We start from the raw sequence: 20,411 nt of genomic DNA on the forward strand, positions 1-20,411 counted from the left end.
AGCCAGGGACAAAAAACAACCCCAGGCTTCTTCATCACAGTGTCTTTAGGTCAGTTTCCCCAGGAAGCAAGCTGTGAGGCAAAGATGTGCAGGCAGGAACTCTGTTGGAGAGGACCCTCCCTAACAGACTTTGAGAGGAGGTTGAAAATAGGATTTGGCAGAGGAAGACCTTGAAATATAGTGCAGCTGCAACAGAGGCCTCAGCTGAGCTCACAGGGGGATTTGGAGCTGGCCTCACCTTTAGAAACTGTCCCAAACCAAAGCAAGGGGCTCAAAAGTTTGCACCTCTGAATTAACCCATCATGGAATTTGGCTGCCCTTGGAGAGGTGTCATAATTTGGGTGAAAGAACTCCCTTTGACCAAGGGCAATTCTGGGGAAGGGACCATCAGCAGCCAGCATTACCAGAAGCTGGGAGGTGAGTGCCTTGGTCTTCAGTGGGAGGTCTATGTGGCTCACTACAGTATCCACTACAGCCCGCTCCTTGTTCTGCTAGGATCCACTTGCTCCATGTGTTAAGCCCACCCATCTAGGGACAGTTCTTCTAGGACTCCCTCTCAAAATGTGAAAGAAGATAGTGGGTTGAACTACAGCTTCTCTGGCACTGAAGCTGGTCCTGATGCTGCAACTGATCCATCTTCTTCCTTGTCTGGAGAATTTTACCTCGTGGGATGAGCCAGGTTCATCTCTGGCTCATCACAGCCATTTTGAGCCATTTGGCATGGTATCCATGGCATTCTTAGTTCATAGTTGTTGCACTTGTCCATTTACTGTCAAAATTGGACAAGGGAGTACCAAGAGACAACCTAATGGATCACTTGGGTACCAGAATTGACATCATGTGAAGTGCTGGGCTGGTTGAATCACAAGCTGGAATCAAGATTGCTGGGAGAAATATCAACAACCTCAGATATGCAGATGATACCACCCTAATGGCAGAAAGTGAAGAGGAACTAAAGAATCTCTTGAAGAAGGTGAAAAAGGAGAGTAAAAAAGCTGACTTAAAACTTAACATTCAGAGAACTAAGATCATGGCATTTGGTCCCATTACTTCATGGCAAATAGATGGGGAAAAAATGGAAACAGTGAGAGATGTTATTTTCTTGGGCTCCAAAATCACTGTGGATGGTGACTGCAGCCATGAAATTAAAAGACACTTGATCTTGAGAAGAAAAGCTATGACAAATCTAGATAGCATATTAAAAAGTGGAGACATCACTTTGCCCACAAAGGTTCTCATAGTCAGAGCTATGGTTTTTTCAGTAGTCATGTATGGATGTTAGAGTTGGACCATAAAGAAGGCTGAGCACTGAAGAAATAATGCTTCTGAATTGTGGTGCTGGAGAAGACTCTTGAGAGACCCTTGGACTGCAAGGAGCTCAAACCAGTCAATCCTAGAGAAAATAAACCCTGAATATTCATTGGAAAGACTGATGTTGAAGCTGAAACTCCAATACTTTGGCCACCTGATGAGAAGAGCCAACCCATTGGAAAAGACCCTGATGCTGAGAAAGAATGAAGGTGAAAGGAGAAGGGGGAAACAGAAAATGAAATGGTTGGACAGCATCACCACCTCAATGGACATGAGTTTAAGCAAACTCCAGGAGATAGTAAAGGACAGAGGAGCCTGGCGTGCTGCAGTCCATGGGGTTGAGAAGAGTCAGACATGACCTAGAGACTGAACAACAACAACTGCCCTCCTTGCACAATCTCACCTTCTGCCAGTTGATCGAGGTCAATTACTCCTGCCAACTTGGTGGCTCTTTTCCTTGCCAGCTGGCCTTTTTGTACCAGGAATCTGAAATGTCCAAGTGGCTGATGTAGGCTAAAGTCTAACGACCTCTTACTCAGAACTCAGGTGAATGTGTTCCCCATCAGGGAACCAGCACAGACTTTAGACCCACAAAGCTTAACGCTTCAGGGACAGGACACATACGTTTCCTGAGAGTGTAGTAACTGAAGCCACATCCGCCTTGACCCCACAGACTCCAGACTCATATACTCTACCTACTGGGGACACAGCACCAGATATCAGTCATTCATTTGGGATGTGTGTCGTGTGCTGGAGGGTGACTCTCCCAGCTCACAGGGTGTCACATAAGCTGTCTCTCTCAGGTTGATCAGATGCTTCAACTCTCCCAGGACCCAGAAGCACACTGAAGCTATTTTTTGAACAGTGAATCATTTTTCACTGCAGATGGCATGGCCTTGTTCCAGAACTCTAGGGATCTGTGCTGTTAATCTCGTATCAGGACATGCCATAAACTCCTCCTAGTGTCTCTCCCCACCCCAGATACGTCTGTTATCTGTGTCTGCTGGGTCACACGACCCAAGTAGCGGAACGGCTTGTACGTCAGTCAGGAGAGGCTGCAGACTGTTTCCTGCCTTAAGCCCTTCCAGAGCTGGCAGCTCTCCATGTCACTTGGTGCAATGGGTTGGCAATATTTACCGAGTGTGGTATATGCTGCTTAAAGAAGCTAAAAAGGCTGATCGGATGTTGTGTTTCCTTCTGATGTGGGGGAGGTACAAGATACAGTCATTTGTCCATTCCTTTGGAGGGGGGTGTCCTGGCATGCCCCAAGCCACTGTACCCCTGAAAAGTTCACAGATATAAACTCCCCGCCTTATGAAGTGTGTCTATCTTTTCAAAACCTCATATGTGTATGCCACCGCTTGCTCTTCTGGGTCCACTGACATAATGTCATTGACATTATGAACAGTTTGGTGTTCTACAGAAAGATGGGATTCCCTGGTAGCTGGTAAAGAATCCACTTGGAATGTAGGAGACCCTGGTTTAATTCCTGGGTCAGGAAGATCCCTTGCAGAAGAGACAGACTACCCACTCCAGTACTCTTGGGCTTCCCTAGTGGCTCAGATGGTAAAGAATCCACCTACAATGTGGGAGACCTGGGTTCGATCCCTGGGTTGGGAAGATCCCTGGAGGAAGGCATGGCTACCCAACTCCAGTGTTCTTGCCTGAAGAATTCCCAAGGACAGAAGAGCCTGTCAGGCTACAGTCCATGGGGTCCCAGAGAGTTGGACACGACAGTGACTAAGCACAGCACAGAAGGATGAGGTGGGCCAGGTTCCTTTAGTCCAGGCTTCCTCAGCCTTGGCACTATTCACCTTTTGGACCAGGTAAATCTTTCTTTGAGGGGCTGTCCTGTGCACTATAAAATGTTTAACAGCATCCTTGACATCTATCCACTAGATGCTCATAGTGTCCCTAACCCCGACCTTTCCTCCAGCTCTGGCAACCTGAAGCATCTCCAGACATTGCCCAATGTTTCCGTTGAGACCCACTGTTTAGCACTATGTTATAGCAGAGGGTGGCAAAGTTAGCATATGCGTAAGACAGAACTGTCCGTGTACACTGTTATCCGTCCCATATGAATGCAAACTGCTTCTGACCACCCTTCCTGATAGAAATGGGGAAAGAACGCATTTGCCACGTCAACGGCTGCACACCATGTACCAGAGCCTGTGCTGATCTGCCCTAGCAGAGAGTCCTACAGCACAGCAGCTGCAATCAAGGCTACCGCTTGGTTGCACTTATGGAAATCCACTCTCCATCTTCCAGAATTCTTTTTTTTTTTTTTGCAGGGCCAAACTATTGAGTTGAATAAAGTTAAGAAGAGGATCACTACCCAGGCACCTTAGGTCTTTAAAGGCAACGCTAATCTCCTCCTGAGGTATGATGTTTGTTTTGTTTTTCCTTGACCAGGATGGGGGACTGTTTCCAGCTTTTATCTGGGCTTCCACCCTTGAATTCTTTTGACAGAGTAAATTACATAACCCTCTTGTTGGCTGCCCACCTATCTTGCCCTTGGGAAACCATTTTCTGTTATTAACTATCTTTCTAGCTCTCTTAGGTCAGGTTCCCTGCTTGCCACTCTGACCTTGATGCCCACTGCAGTCATTTTTGCCCACCTCATTTTCAAAGTTTAAGTTCCATCAGCAGACCACTATGATTTCAGGATCTCATCATCCCACTTGCTATCAGGGATCCCAGTCCTGTCACAGCATCTCCCATTGTCAGCCTCGGCGTCTAAAGGACACCATCCTGCCATCAGCCCTCTCATCAGTTTGTTGCATAACATTTGTGTCCATGGACTGTCCATGGATTGTTCCATGGAGCACAGTGAGCAGGTGGGTTTTCTGGCTTCATGCAGGAGATCCATGTCAGTGCCAACTTGCCCACTTCCCTGAGCCTTTTGCTATGTTCCCTCACTATCTACCACAGCAGTTTTGGCATTTCCAGTTGACTTTGTGTGAGCCCTTGCTTTTTCCAAGCTTCCTAGCATCAGGTTAGCAGCATCTCCTAGGGTCCTTGCCAGATTGCTGGCGCCTATGTCCTGGGAGAATGCTCCCATGTGGATGTCGTCTCCCCATCCATCTTCATGTCCCATTGCCTCTCACCCAAGAACCCTCCTGATCTGATCTAACCCACAGAAGCTCTTCTGATTTCTGCCAGTACCTGTCCACTAGATCCTGCAGGCTCTTAGTCCCTTTCTCCTGTTAGCATAATTAGATTATATTGAAACGACTCCTGTTACTAAGGTTAGGTAGCCAGACCAGAAGGTGGAAATACTTATTGCCTTGCAAGCCACAGGCCCCTGCTTGATCTCAAGCAAGCAGGGAGTGCCTGCCTTTGACAAAGAGGATCAGGTAAGCTCTGCAGGGACCAGAGGGTTTAGGAGGATCTAGAGATTCAAGATTTTCAGTGCATCAACCCAGATGTCCCCACCCCTCTATCATCTATCAGTGACCCACTCTTTCTAATCAGGATTCTGACCTTGGAGTAGCTGACTTGCCAGAGTTGAGAATTCAGTCCTCTCTGTAGCTCCACTTATAATGAAATAGGCCTGATCCTCAGCTTCTGCTGTCCTCAAGCTGCAGGAGATGAGAGTCTCTTGATGTATGCTGCCAAGCAGGCTCTCTGGATTTCATGCTTCACTTAAATTGGCGATTAATCACCCTCAGCTTCTCATAGTCTTTCTGTCTTACACTGGTAGCTGCCCCATCCCCAGCAATAGTGATCTGACTCCCTAGTCTTTATAATGATTACATCCTCCAACCCTCTCAAATGCCTAAGGTATTGTATCCACTAATGCATTCCCTTCCACGGATTCCCCATTCCAGTTCCCGACCAGTGACAGTTTAGCAACTGCTAATTAAGTTGAATAATACAGCTCAAAAACCCTATTTGAAAGCCTGCTTCCGATAACTTCTTTCAACACCGTCTTCAATCAGAATTCACGGGTAAGGATTTCAGTAAAGGAGAAGAACAGAATTGGACAGAGAGAAGTAGGACTGTGATGCAGTGATGGCAGAGGCCCCAGACATTACAGGGAGCTTTGAGGCTCAGATGGCCCTTCAGAGTTGTCTCAAAGCAAAGAATCTCCTTCAAGCCTACAAGGAAAGGCACTATCGTATAGAAGTGGAAACTGAGCTCAGAGAGGTAAAGTGCCTTGCCCAAGATTACACAGCTTTAAATGTAGAGTTGGAATCTCTACCCAGAAAAATCTCACTTTAAACACCTCCTTCCAGCTTGTTCCCCACCATCTCTTAAAACCTTGGACTTCTCTGTTGAATTTTCTGCATCTCATCAACAGAAGAGAAGAGAGAGAGAGAAAGGGATTGTCTGGGAGGTTCACAGGCCAGGTCTGGGTGTGGCAGTCACCACTTCTACCCACATTCCACTGGCCAGAACTTGGTCATGGGGTCCAGGGCCCTGACACACAGCAAGCTGGGAAATGTAGTCGAGCTGTGTGCCAGAAGCAAAGGAGAAAGCTTTTAGGACGGTTGGAGCCACAGTGAGGAAGCTGGGTCCCCACTCTCAATAGAGAGCAGTGCAGAGAGTCTACAGACACAGCCTATCTGTTTCATTCCTTTGCTGTGTTTTCTTGGGCTGGGGGCCCAGAACTGCCCACAGATGAAGTCCAGGAGCTCACTTGGGTGGTAGTGATGGAGAGTAAATTGGGAGGTTTCTAAGAGTCCCAGTCAATCCAGCCCTGCCCCAGGATATCCCTAAGGAGCAGCTTCCTCAGAGGAAGCTGGAATCCAGGTTCACAGGTGTTCAGAGGGACCTGGAAGGTGGAAGCTGCTGCTGCTCCAGGAGAAGGGAGAATCGAGGCCAGGGGATGGGGCCACACAATCCACCTGCCCCTGGTGAGCTGTGAGTCCTCCAGCAGCCCAGGAAAGGTGGGCACTCACTGATAACAGCCTGCCTTGTTCCCGGGGGTTCCTCACCCTACTCACCCCACTGTATTAAGATGGGGGACAGGGACTCGGAGAGCAAGCTCCCTTGGTGGGCCGGAGTCCTCCACATGATGGATTGGAGACAAGGTACCACTTCTCTCCCTTCCGGAGCCTCTGGGGTCCCAGGTTGCCTCCTATCCCTCCTCCCATGACGAGACATGATACAGTGGGTTAAAGGCTATGAACAGTCCTGCAGACAAGACACTTGTTTACTTTTTATATCACCAACATTTCCCAGCCTCATTTCTAAATTTTGAAAGTGAAAAACACTACTCTAACTTCCCTAGTGGCACAGAAGGTAAAGTCTGCCTACAATGTGGGAGATCCGGGTTCAATCCCTGAGTCGGAAAGATCCCCTGGAGAAGGAAATGGCAACCCACTCCAGTATTCTTGCCTGGAAAATCTCATGGACAGAGGAGCCTGGCAGGTTACAGTCCATGGGATCACAAAGAGTCAGACACAACTCAGCAACTGAGCACCCATGAAGTATAAATAAAACCTAGCTATCCATCTAAATGGCAACCTGGATACGTGCAAGCTATGAGCCCTTTGCCAATCTGAGCCACCAGGAAATGGAGAGCATATGAGACTACCCAACACACAGGACTCGTTGATGGATTACACAGGATGCTGTGTGTGTATGTGTGTGTGTGTGTGTGTGTGCGTGTGACTTAGCTGGTGGTTTAGAAAACACAACTCCTCTGCCTCTTCCCCAAGGCTCCATGTCCCCAGGGAAGACCCCAAACTTCCATCCTAGTGATGTCATCAGAACTCTGTGACCTGCTGCCTTTCCTGGATCAGAAGGTTCAACTTGGCCATTTTTGCTGACAGCTGGAACCACCCAGAGCTCCGAGACAAAACTGGAGTTTCACCCCTTCCCTCATTCTCCAGAAGCCAGAAACACAGCTGTCACTCAGCCTCCAGCCCTGTGGACCAGTTCCCATCTCTGGTCTCTCACCCACTCCCAACAGTGTGGGCAGGAAGCTTGATTTCCACAGGCTCTCCTGGCTCAGTGCCCTGATTACGGCAGCCGCTGAAGATGGCCTGCTGACAGTTTGATTACCGGCGACCTTCGGAGCCAGCTGGGTTGGAAATATGATTTATAATCAAATTACGGGGAATTCTATTGCAAACAGCCTGGAGGACTGCAGCAGCCACCCTCCAAGGCAGTCTCCACCCCACTCCCACCATCTGTAGCTGGCTTCCCCAGCAGGGAAATGGGGGCATTGAGAGACTTGAAAGAGTTCAGACCAGCTCAGATTAATCTGAGCTCTGGTTTTTACTGGCTGTGTGATCTTGGGCAAGGGACCTAACTCCTCTGAGCTCAACATTCCCATCTGTAAAATGGGAATGAAAATAGTACTACCTCAGACAGTTATGTGGGGATTACATGCAATCGTATGTGCAAAGTGCTTGGCACAGTGGAGTCACGCACTCAATAAATAGGAGTTCTTATTAGTAGTAAGAGAAGCAGAGACCAGGGACAGTCGAGCTGCCCTAGTGTCAGGGTTTCCTGGGACTTAGGCCTGCTCCCACCTTATCTTTCTGCAGATGATTATTTATGGGCCTTGCAAGCAGAGGGTGGGGGACCAGAAAAGGTTGGCTATCCATCAAGCATGGAATCCATTCTGTATGGTTGGTACCAGGCCAAACTGCTTGTGAATTCTTTTAAATATCAGCTGTATCATGAGCCCAGGGGACAATGAGTCTTATAAACCCTGAGGTTAGCCACTGATGAAGTAGGTCTCCCCAACTCGTGACAGAGGGGGCCTTGTGCCCCTCATCCTGGGTGGTTAAGTTCAGGCTTCTGGCTGGGTGTAAAATGGAGCACATCTGAGCAGGTGCTAAAATGAGTGGGTCACGGTGACCCCAATAACTGTCCTAAGCCACGAATAAAAAGTCTTCTTGAGTAAGGGCAGAAAAACCCCAGGAGCTGAACAGGAAGGCTATCTCACCTGGCCCTGAGAGCACCCTTGTGCACAGGACCCAGTTAGGGAGCTTAGGGGTTCCCCATCTGGGAATGGACTGGGGTGGGGGAGGAGGCAGGGAGCACGGGATGGGGAGGTGCTCCAAGGGCCGCTGTTAGTGCATCTCATGGCAGCCACGCTGCTGCCTGGAGCACCCGGACTTGATGGTGGGAAAGCAGGTGGGGTGGGGGTGCCAGGCACACACACAGAAACACACTCATACACACATACACACACACCTCCCCCATACCCATGCACACCCTGTCACACCTATCAATATACACACCCACACCCCAAACATCCATACACACACAACACACACATTCATGCACAGTCCCTCCACATACACACCCATCTTTACACACATTGACACACTACACCGCAAAACTCTTACACACACACTGACACACACCCCCACTTACACACATTCACACACACACATTCAGAGAGGTGTTGATTGGCCAAGAATACCTTAAAAAGGTCACCAAGACTTTTCTGGTTGGTGTGATAATTAATAAAGATAACCCTCGGTCAGTTGTATCTCAATAAATTATAGTTACTATTAAACATGAACTAGAGAGGCTTATCACAATAATATATATGTATATATTTACAATCTTTTCCCAAATTCAAAAAGTATGGTGTTCATTATCTAATATCTAATTGGTCCTCTTTAAATTTTATAGAAAGCCAGGTAGGGCATGTATAAATAAATATGCATATCCATCACAAATGTCAATTTCCCTTTGGAAATATTATTTCTGTTCCATGAGTTCAGTGGTGAAAGGCTGGTTTAGCAGTCCTTTTAAATCTCCAGCTTGACCCTGGTATACCCAACAGCTTTTCCAGCCTCCTCTCCAGCCCCCTGCCTGCCCTCACAGGCAGCCAGTGACCTCCATTCCTGCTCACAATTCCTTCTTCCCGGAGGATGAGACCTCTGGCTCTCACCCCAGATTTTATGCTTAGCCCAACCTCAGCTCATCAAATCAAATTAACAACTTCGTTGTGAGCACTCCTTTGGGTCAGGCTTTTATTTCTCTCTCACCACCTTGTTCCTAGCCTTCCTCCTGATCCCAGGGAAGACAGTCTTCCTCCACCAGCACTCCTCATCTGCTTCCTTTGCAAGCCCCTCTTTTGTCACCAATCCTCCTTGTAACTGGAAGCTTCCCACCAAAGCTGAGCCCTCCACACACACTCCCTTTTTATCTTTCAGTGGTCAGCCAGCCCCCTAGCTCTTTTTTCCCTGGCTGCACTAGGTCTTTGTTGCTGCATGCAGGCTTTTCTCTAGATGCGATGAGTGAGGGATACTCCCCAGTTGTCATGCTCGGGCTCAGTAGATGTGGTGAAGGGGCTTGGTTGCCCTGCAGCATGTGGAATCTTCCTGGACCAGGTCTCAAAACCAAGTCGCCTGCATTGGCAGGTGGATTCCTAAGCACTGGACCACCAGGGAAGTCCCTTCTAGCTTTTTAAGCCTTGTAAAAAAAATTTTTTTTTAAACACTACATTTTAAAGATATGAGATAAATCATTCCAAATGGTAGAAGTGACTTAAGCAGAAGCACACAGCAAATTGATGGCAAAACATAAGTTACCCAACAATCCCCCTCCTAGGTATAGACCCAAAAGAAGAAAAAAGGGACTCAAGAGATACTTGGATATTCACAGCTACATTATTCACAATAGCCAAGGGGTGGGGTGGGGGGACAACCAAGTGTCCATCAACAGATAAATAGGTAAACAAAATGTGGTATCACCATATGATAGAATATTATTCAGTCATGAAAATGTTCTGACACATGCTACAACGTGAACAAACCTTGAAAACGTTAAGGTAAGTGAAATAGGCCGGATACCTAGACACAAAAGGACAAATACAGTGTGACTCCACTTATTTGAAATATTTAGAGACAAATATCTCTATTTGAAATCCATAGAGACAAAGTAAAATAGAGGTTCTCAGTGTCATGGAGGGAACGAATGGGCAGTCATTGTTTAATGGGTACAGAGCTTCTGTCTGGGGTCGTGAAGTTCTGGAAATGAATAGTGATGATGGTTGCACAATCATGTGAATGTACTTAATGCTACTAAAGTATCCACTTAAGAATAATTAAAAAGCTAATTTTTATATTACATGTTTTACCATAATAAAAAAAATTTTTAACAACATAGTTAGATGACCTGGATACAATTACTACTCTGCCATTAAGTAAATCATAAGTCACCTGCTTCCAGACTGAAGTGCATAAGAAATGTCAGTCACTGACTATTGATTCCCAGACCCTTGTGTCCAGACCTCAGTAGCCACATTTCACCTTGCATCATCAGGTAATCCCAGGCTCAGCTCAAAGAAGGTTATGCTCAATCTCTTTAAACTTGGAGCTCAAGTTCCCTTCTGCTCTTTCAGTAGGTTCATGTCATCATTCTTTTAAATACCTGCCCTATTCACCCCATTTCTCTCATTATTACCTCCTCCTACTCCAGCTCACATAACTTCTGCTTCAGCCCCTCAGTTGTTTCTCCACCCCCATCTGCAGCTGCTATGGGCACCGTTGTCAACCCAATCAGCAAACCTCAGAGCTAGACAGAATCTTTCCCTTGTTAACCAACAACAATAAAATAGCCAGTAATTTTACCAGCAAAAATGGTTTATTTGGGAGCAGTAAAGAATTGCAATTTAAGGCATGCAGCTATAGTGAACCACGTGCAAGCTGTTAGGCACTGGAGAGGAAATTCTTTTATAGAGGAGGAGGGGAGATGAGGAGGGACTGTTATAAACAAAAAGTCCATTGGAAGCTAATTACTTTACAATATTGTATTGGTTTTGCCATACATCAGCATGAATCCGCCACAGGTATACACATGTTCCCCATTCTGAACCCCCCTCCCACCTCCCTCCCGGTATCATTCCTCTGGGTCGTCCCAGTGCACCAGCCCCGAGCATCCTGTATCCTGCATCGAACCTGGCCTGGCGATTCGTTTCTTATATGATATTAAACATGTTTCAATGCCATTCTCCCAAATCATCCCACCCTCTCCCTCTCCCAGTTAAAAAAAAAAAAAAAGACACTACCAACCCCCTCCCCCCAAAAAAGTCCATTGGAGGAAATTGGGAGTTTGAAGTATAGTGTCTTTTCATTGGCTGAATTGTGACTGTCTTTCCTTGGCTGAGTTTTCAACAGGCAAGGGGAAATTTTTCCTTCTCCTGCTGGTACTTAGTAGAGTCACTTTCTGCTGGAAACCCAAATTACTTGTCATCCTGTTGGGATCTGTATTGACCTCGAATGGTGCTTGCATGATAGCTCCCCTTTCTGGCCTTCTGACTGCATTTTAGTGAGGTTTCCCCTTATTAATTTTCATATTTCCCCCTTTTGATCAAGATATTTCTCCAAAAGCATCAATAGTGAAGAGCCAGGATTTTTTGTCTCGTTTTTTGCTTTGTTTTGTTTGTTACCAGCGTTCAGTGGCCTTTTGTCCCTCATGGTCTCTGAATTTACAAATATTGACAAAACATTTGGTTCTAAACAGTTTCTGAAACTGTTGAAACATTGGAACATTTGTCCCTGGACTTTTGTGCCAGGAAGGACCATTCCTGGGCTCCATGTCCCACATCAGAAGGAACAAATGCAGACTGGAAAGCTATGGTGGTCACATTTGGGTAACAAGAAGGGATGGAAGAGAGACATCTCAGGCATTCCCCATCTAAAGTCTGTATCTTAAAAAAAGTGACTACAGCAAAGTGAAGTGAAGTCGCTCAGTTGTGTCCGACTCTTTGTGACCCCATGGACTGTAGCCAACCAGGCTCCTCTGTCCATGGGATTTTCCAGGCAATACTACTGGAGTGGATTTCTACAGCACGGGCACACTTAAAACTGAAGGAATTAAGTCTTTATGAAGACACACTATAGGAATAAACAAGAAGTAATTAAACAGTTTGTTATCTCAAAAGAAACTGTTTAGAACCAAATGTTTTGTCAATATTTGTAAATTCAGAGACCATGAATTTGGATAGAAATCCAGAGTTTATTTACAGTCTACATGAAAGAAAGAGACTTCTGTGAATTCTAAACCTTCTCGCAGGCCTTGTCCAGACATCTTGGGAAAGCTATCTTATCAGATGTCTGCTTCAGTTCTGGGAAATCCTTACCTTCAAGTCACCAGATGGTATATAAGCCCAGTCTCAGGGTCTGGTGCTTTTTTTAGATGTTTCGTGTGCATCCAGGAATCTATCCCTGCAGTTTGTTGGCACAAGGGTAGGTTCTCTGTGCCTGATAGGGGCCATTTCAGTGAGTTTAAAGAGAGTCCTTCTGGAGGTGTCTTTTCCAATAGATGAAATCTCCAGGTTGAAAAGTGTGATGCTTAAGGTTCTCCTCTCCTGAGAGTGCACTGTGAAAAGATTGCTCTTTTAATGCATGGCTATTTTGAATTAAAGCAATTAAGCCTTTACAATATTGAGTTTTATCTTCTTTTATCAGCTGCATATCAAAAGAAGCAGGGGCCAGGATCATTGAGTGATCTGTGACTAAAAGGTGAGCGTTCCAAAGGGGATGGGTTTGAGATTGAGAAGGACTAACAGCAACACTTTGGGCCAGGGTATTTGGAGGATCTTTATACATTTTGCCAATCGGGTCTTAACAGTGAGATGAGTACATTCGGCTAACCCTGAGAATTGAAGATAGTAAGCACAGTAAAAAAATTTATAAAACCAGACAAACAGCACAGACTTGTTGAAGCATCTGACCAGTAAAATGAGTTCCACGATCAGTGTAAAGTTCAAGATGGTTTCCCACGGTAGGGATAATCTTTTCTAAAAGATTGCCTCTTCCAAAACTGTAGCCACAGAAGAAGCAATGGCCTGTCTGCAAGGAAGGCTTTTCAGTCCAGTGAGAAAATATACAGACCATGACTAAAACATATTTATATCCATGAGATGGAGACAGCTATATGAATTCCATCTGCCAAACCTCGAATGGCTCATTAAGCAATTCAAGATGTCTGGGAGGAGTGCAAACAGGTTTCTCTGGCTTATATTTTGGACAGATGGGACAAGAGGGCAAATACTTGTTACGGTCTTATTAATATTTTCCCACCAGTATTGGTTCATGGATGCTGTCTTTTTGATAGTGTCAGGCAGTGCTGGGGTGTTTTGTAGTGAAGGAGGGGAGAAGAGGAGCAGGGCTGAGGTTAGCAAATGTGAAAGGCTTATGTGAGGAGCAGTTAGCAAAAGGATTTCGTACGAGCTGAGGCAACTGACTGAAAAGCGTTGGGTGAATGAGAATTCAGGAGGGCTTCCATCCCTTTGTATACCCCATGTATACCTCTCTGTATACATGGGGTACAAAGGTGGTTGAATGGAATCCCATGATTATCTCTTCAGTGGCCTTAACCAGAGGGCAGTGGCAGGAAAGGCTCTGAGGCAAGAGAGATCCCTGTGCCATAGGGTTCAGCTGTTGGCTATAATACCCTACAGGTCGATGATGGTCCCCATGTTTTGGGGTGAGTGCTCTGAGGACATTCCCTTTCTTCTCATATACAAAGAGGCAAAAGGGAAGCTGGTAATTAGGATGTCCAAGGGCAGGTGGTCTCATTAAGTTTTTCTTTAGGTCTTCAAAGTCTGTGTCATCTTGCTCTCCTTAATTAATGGGGTTGAGTTTTCTGGGTTTTTAATAAGCATATAGGGGTGACCATAAGAGTGAAATTTGGAGTCCCATTTCAACAGTAGCCAGATAGTCTGAGACAATTTCATAATTGGCGCTTAGTCTTCGTTTTGCTTTCTCAGTGTGTGAGCTCCACTTTTTGTGGATTCATTCATTCATTCATTCTTCTCTCATTTTTGACTGTGCTGGGTCTTTGTCGCTGCACAGGCTTCTCTCGAGTTTGGCAAGTGGGGACTGCTCTCTCGTTGTGGTGTGCGTGCTCCTCACTGTTGTGGCTTTTCTTGTTGGGGAGCACTCTGGAGCGAGTGCTTCAGTGCTTGCGGCATGTGAGATCAGTAACTCTGGCTCCCAGGCTCCAGAGCACAGGCTCAGTAGTTGTGGCGCGTGGGCTTAGTTGCTCCACGGCTTGTGGGATCATCCCAGACCAGGGATCGAATCCGTGTCTCCTGCAGTAGCAGGCAGATTCTTTACCACGGAGCCACGAGGGAAGCCTGGTGCTTAGTTTTTGATTTGGGGAAGTTCAGGATGCTAGGAAGCCTATCTGGGTCCGAACTCAGTCCCTGTTCTGAGATCAGGTGCCCCATATACCAAACCTGAATTTAAGCAAACCAAAATTTTCTTTGGAGATTTTAGGTCCCTTTAAGGCCAAATTCTTAGCAGGTAGATGCTGTCTTCTGTGAGGAGGTCTGAGAAGCAGAGCATAGGAGCAAATCATCTATATATTGTAAGAAAGTAGAACCTGTAGAAAACTTTACATCAGCCTAATCAGCTTTCAAGATTTGAGAAAAGTAAGGACTTGCTGTGAAACCCTGGGGCATCACTGTACAAGTGTATTGTCTGTCCCAGGTGAAGGCAAAAAGATATTGGCTAACCTTATCAAGTAGAATACTGAAAAATACACTGCATAGATTAAGTACAGTGAAAATTTTAGCTTCCAGTGGGAACAGATGTCAGTAGCATCTGGGCATTAGGAACAACAGGGTGTCAGAGGATGCATGTTAAGTCGCTTTAGTCGTGTCCAACTCTTAGCAACCCTGTGGATTACAGCCCACCAGGCTTCTCTGTCCATGGGATTCTCCAGCAAGAATACTGGAGTGGGTTGCCATGCTCTCCTTCAGGGGATCTTCCCGACCCAGAGATCGAACCTGCATCTCTTAAGTCGCCTGCATTGGCAGGCAGGTTTCTTACCACTGGCGTCACCTGGGAACCCTGTCACAAGATAAGAGTGCTTTTATTGCTCGGAGGTCATCCCTTGGGTTTTCTCATAGGTAAAACAGGGGTATTAGAGGGATTCAGTTCAGTTCAGTCACTCAGTCGTGTCCAGCTCTTTGCGACCCCATGAACCGCAGCACGCCAGGCCTCCCTATCTATCACCAATTTCCAGAGTCTACCCAAACCCATGTCCATTGAGTCGGTGATGCCATCCAACCATCTCATCCTCTGTCGTCCCTTTCTTCTCCTGCCCTCAATCTTTACCAGCATCAGGGTCTTTTCAAATGAGTTAGCTCTTCATACCAGGTGGCCGAAGTACTGGAGTTTCAGCTGCAACATCAGTCCTTCCATTGAACACCCAGGACTGATCTCCTTTAGGATGGACTGGTTGGATCTCCTTGCAGTCCAAGGGACTCTCAAGAGTCTTCTCCACACCACAGTCAGCGCAAGGGATAATGAGGCCATGAGCCTTGAGATCCTCTCTCATAGGCTTTATACGTTGAAGGGACTCCTTTACTTACTGCTGTTGTTGTTTAGTCACTAAGTCATGTCCAACTCTTCATGACCCCATTGACCGTAGCCTGCCAGGTTCCTCTGTCCATGGGACTTCCCAGGCAAGAATACTGGAGTGGGTTGATAGGAAATTGATTAATTCTTGGGAGGGGTTTGAAGTGATCTATTTGAAACTTGATGGAAGGTGCACTGTGGATTTCACCAATACCAGTTGGAGATTTTTGCCAGCTGAGGAGTGTGATAGCTGATTCAACAGGGACAAATAATCAGTGTTTCAAGAATCAGCTCCAGGACTGTTGGAAACAGAAAAAAAGATGTCAAAAGATCATTTAATTCACCTGCCTGGGTATTTTGATGGGTACTATCAAATTTAAAATTATTTCCCCCTTTTGGGAGAAAGAAATTCTTGCATAACACTCTTCCAAGAAGACTTAACCTAATAATGAATGGAGGCAAAGGAGCTAAGGAAAAAGGGTGTGTATCTCTCAGAGGGCCCAAACAAAAGGGAGAAGGCTGAGAGACAGGAGCCTGTTGAGGGTTATTAGAGATCCCCTATCTGAACTGTATTAGTTCTCTGCAGTGGGATTGAGCACCGAGAGTGTGGCTCTGCTCTCAGTAAAGACAGAAGTTCCTTCCTAATTTGGAGAGATGTTTCTTCTAGCTGATTAAGAGAGAAAATTGTGAAAAGCCTCATAGTTCCTTGGAGCCCCCTCATTGGGCCTTAGGAGGACATTGGAAAAGCTGATGAAAGGGCTGAATGTTTGAATTTGTAGCAGTCTTTTTTCCAATGCCCTGGCTCTTTGCAACAGTGGAAACTAGAAGGTTTTTTACTTTGTTTGCTAAGTCGCTTCAGTCATGTCCGACTCCGTCCGACCCCATAGATGGCAGCCTACCAGGCTCCCCCATCCCTGAGATTCTCCAGGCAAAAATACTTGAGTGGGGAGCCATTTCCCTCTCCAATGCATGAAAGTGAAAAGTGAAAGTGAAGTCGCTCAGTCGTGTCCGACTCAGCGACCCCATGGACTGCAGCCTACCAAGCTCCCGCCATCCATGGGAATTTCCAGGCAAGAGTACTGGAGTGGGGTGCCATTGCCTTCTCCTTTTACTTTGTTTTGGGACCTTCATTTGCTGGAGATGAAGATTAAGAATTTTAGTGGTCTTTCTCTTTGGTGACTTTTTGGTGCAAGTGAGCTGACTTGCCAAATTTACTAAATCTGGAATGGACATAGTTCCCCATTCCATCCAGACCCTTTTAACAAAAGATCCCAGTTCTGTCTGTTAATAAACATAGAGGTAACAGTTACCCTAATGGACTCAACATCTGAAGGAAGATCAAAGTTTTCTTCAAAAATAACCTGAAGTTGATTAGAAAAGGGTCATCAGATTTTGGTGTGCAAGGCTGAATTTCGTTCTGATCAACAGGCTTAGGAAAGGCTACTGTAATTGCCTGGTGGAGGTTTCATCGAGTGTTCCCACCTCTTGCCAAAAGTCAGGGATTTGCACTTCTAAATCCCCTCCAGGATGTTCCCATGGGGCTAGTTTCATCCAGTGTTTGCTTGACTCTCACCAACAAGCACATAAACTATTTGATATAAATCTGAGAAACCAGACTGGCTGGTTTGAACAACTATGTGAAAATCTTCAGCAAACCCATGAGGGTCCTCGGTAACTTTAAGAAATTCCTTAACTGTGGTTCACAATTCATCCAGGGAATATAGGTAACCTGGGCTTTATTTGGATGCTCTGAAGATTTACCTTTGAAGGGTCAGGTTCTGATAGGCCCAGAGGAGTAAGATGACACTAGGGCTGGAGCCTGAAACAAAGAAAAGGAAAGATGAACACGAGGCTTTGGATACCATTTGTTTTTCTTTAATCATTTGTTTCCCTCTTAATTTAATTATTGTGTTTTTCAAAGAGGTCATATTAGACTCCTGATAAAGTTTGGAAGCTTCAAAATACCAATTAAAATAGGTGTCCAATTCCGTTTTGATGATTTCAGAGCCATGACTGTTTAATAGAATTTTGAGAAATATAAGTTTGGGGAATTCAAAAGTTCCCTATAATGGCCATCAATTTTTTTAATTACTTTTGATTAGTCAGTCCATTTAGTTAGAAATACACATGAGGAAGGACGTTGGTTTTTAAACATAAAATCACCCAGCATTCCTGAAAGGAAGGTGCCCCAAAAACATTTGGATAACTGGGTCCCATTTTTCAGAGGTTTTTCTCAAGAGCAAAAGAATCATTCCTAAAAAGCACACAAGTCAAATACCCGCAGAGTTTCAGTAGGAAAAGTCTGATTTCAAAAGTCTGAGGCCAAAATTCCAACTGAGTGCTCATAGACAAAACAAAAAAAGGACAAAGCCTTTAAATAGATGCCAAATAAAGTCTGGAAAGGTTCAGAATGCAAAAAGAGTGGAGCTCAGATTCAGGAGGAAAACTTACCCTTATACTCCGGGATCAGCTAGAAAGCAGTGAACTCAGTGGGCTCTGTGGGTACCAGGATGTTTGCTCACCAGCCTCAGAGTTGTCCAGCTGGGGAGGGGGTTGGGGGGCGATCTTCTCCACATTTTAATGGAACCTCCGTGTAATATCAATCTAAAACAATGAAACTGCCAGCTATTTTACCATCAGGATGGGTTTATTTGGGAGCAGCAAAGAATTGCAGCTCAAGACATGCAACTACAGTGAATCACTTGCAAATCCTGTTAAGTAAAGGAGAGGGAACTCTTTCACAGAGAAGGGAAAAGCTGGGTGGGGCTGTTATAAGCAAAAAGTCCTTTGGAGGAAACTGGGAGGTTGAAGTATACTGTCTTTCCATTAGCTAAACTGTGATAGTCTCTCATTGGCTGAGCTGTTTCCAGGCAAGGAGAAAATCTCTTCCTCCTTCTAGTTTCATTCCTGCCAGAAATGCAAGGTACATCTTCCTGTAGGGATATATATTGACTTTGATTGGTACAAGCCTGAGAGCTCCCATTCTGGCCTCTTGACTCCATTTCAGTAAGGTTTCCCCTTATTAATCTGCATAACTTCTGCCCTCTTCTGATGCATAAATACTCTTAACACAATCTTAGGAAAGTGCCTGTAGTGTCAGCTCAAACACTTCCAGGATTAGGCAATCGACTCCTCCCCATGACCTGTAGGTGGAGTCCAAGCTCCTTAGCTTGGCATTCGGGGATCAGACCATTACCCCCTCCTCCAGCTGACCTCCAGACAGTTCCTCCACACACATTATGTTTCAACCAACCTGGATAACCCACAAAGTCCAGCAGCCACCATGCATTTAAACCTCCCTGCTTTTCCTTGGTTGTTCTCTCTGCTAGGGATTGCCTCCTAAATCAGAGTAAATCAGAGATTTTCTCTACTCTTCCTTCAAGTCCCAACTATTTATCTCCTCTGTGAAACCTCTAATGCACCTCCCTGACAGCAGAATAAATGATTCATCTTTGTGCCCCACTGCTCTCTATACCTTGCTCACCCTTTAGCTACTTCCATCATAATCTTGGTGTCTAAGAGAGGGTGAAATGCCTTATTTCTAGGTCCCAAAACATAACCAGTGCTGGCATTTAACAATTAACTCACTTATATTTAACAGGAAGTTACTGTTATTGATCAGTATACTGTGAGAACAAAAAAGATACATTCCCTGCCCTCACAGAGCTGAATGTCTAGCAAGAGGGATAGAAAACCACCATAGAAAAAGACACATATAAACAACAGTTATTGATAACTGCTAAGGGGAAGATAGGGATATCATGAGAAAAAATAATGCGGAAACCAAATATCTATGTTTGATGAATTAACAAGTCAAAGAACGAATTAATTAAATCATCCAATCAAAGAATGGTGAAGAACTCTGATTTTATAAGGACTAGTGTGTGTGTGGTGGTTGCAAGCGTGTACATTGGAGCCAGGCTGCTCGAGTTTATATCTTAGATCGGCCACAAACTAGCTGTGTGACCTTGGACAAGTACTTAAGCTCTCTGTGTCTCACTTCCTTCACTGATAAAATGTGAGATAATAATATTATCTCAATTAACTGCTTATCAGTTTTGGCTGCATAACAAACAATCCCAAAATCTCAATGGCTTATAATCTCTACATTCCCTTTCTTTGTCATGGGTTTTTTCAGTCAGCTGAAGTTCTGCTGAGTTGGGTGATGATCAGCAAGTCTTGGCTGAGGCTGCAGATTGTGGGTTGAGTTCAGGTTGGTTCTGTGTTTTTTCTCATTCTCCATGGACCAGCAGTTTTCCAGGTTTATCTCTCTCATAAGGAGTCATAGGCACATAGGCAGGCAAGCCAAGTCCTCCAAACACACGAAAGCCATACTAAAGAGGCAAACTGCTGACATATCACTGGCCAAGGTCAGTCACTCTCACCAGAGTGATGTTATTAGTCTGCTTGGGCTGCCGTAACAAAACAGCACAAGCTGGATGGCTTAATGACAGAACTCTATTTTCTTGCATTCTGGTGGCTGGAAATTCAGCTCAAGGTGTTAGCAGGATGGGTTTCTGGTGAGATTTCTCTTCCTGGCCTGCAGACGGCCACCTTCTCCCTGTGTCCTCACATGGCCTTTCCTCTGTGTGCATTCCCCTGCTAGCTCTTCCTGTTTCTATAAAGACACCAGTCCTGTTGGATTAGGCCCCCACCCATATGGCTTCATTTAACTTTATCCCCTGAAAGGCTTTATCTCCAAGAACAGTCACATTGGGGGTCAGTGCTTCAAGACAAGGATTTGGACGGACACAGTTCAGTCCATAATAGGTGGAAAATATACTCCCCTTATTCTAGAGGGAGCCCCTGTCA

General features: G+C 45.4%; 1 long non-coding RNA gene across 1 annotated transcript; it reads right to left on the reverse strand.

Annotated features, from left to right (window-relative positions):
• Positions 1-12,226: 12,226 nt before the first annotated feature.
• Positions 12,227-19,871, reverse strand: LOC138416054 (uncharacterized). The gene is made up of 3 exons (XR_011247492.1): positions 18,051-19,871; positions 17,361-17,418; positions 12,227-15,898 (listed from the first exon to the last, which is right to left on the reverse strand). It is a non-coding gene; the product is annotated as an uncharacterized lncRNA (long non-coding RNA).
• Between the last annotated feature and the right edge of the window lie 540 nt (positions 19,872-20,411).

The sequence above is a fragment of the Ovis canadensis genome, chromosome 12, assembly GCF_042477335.2.
Source record: "Ovis canadensis isolate MfBH-ARS-UI-01 breed Bighorn chromosome 12, ARS-UI_OviCan_v2, whole genome shotgun sequence".
Taxonomy (NCBI): domain Eukaryota; kingdom Metazoa; phylum Chordata; class Mammalia; order Artiodactyla; family Bovidae; genus Ovis; species Ovis canadensis.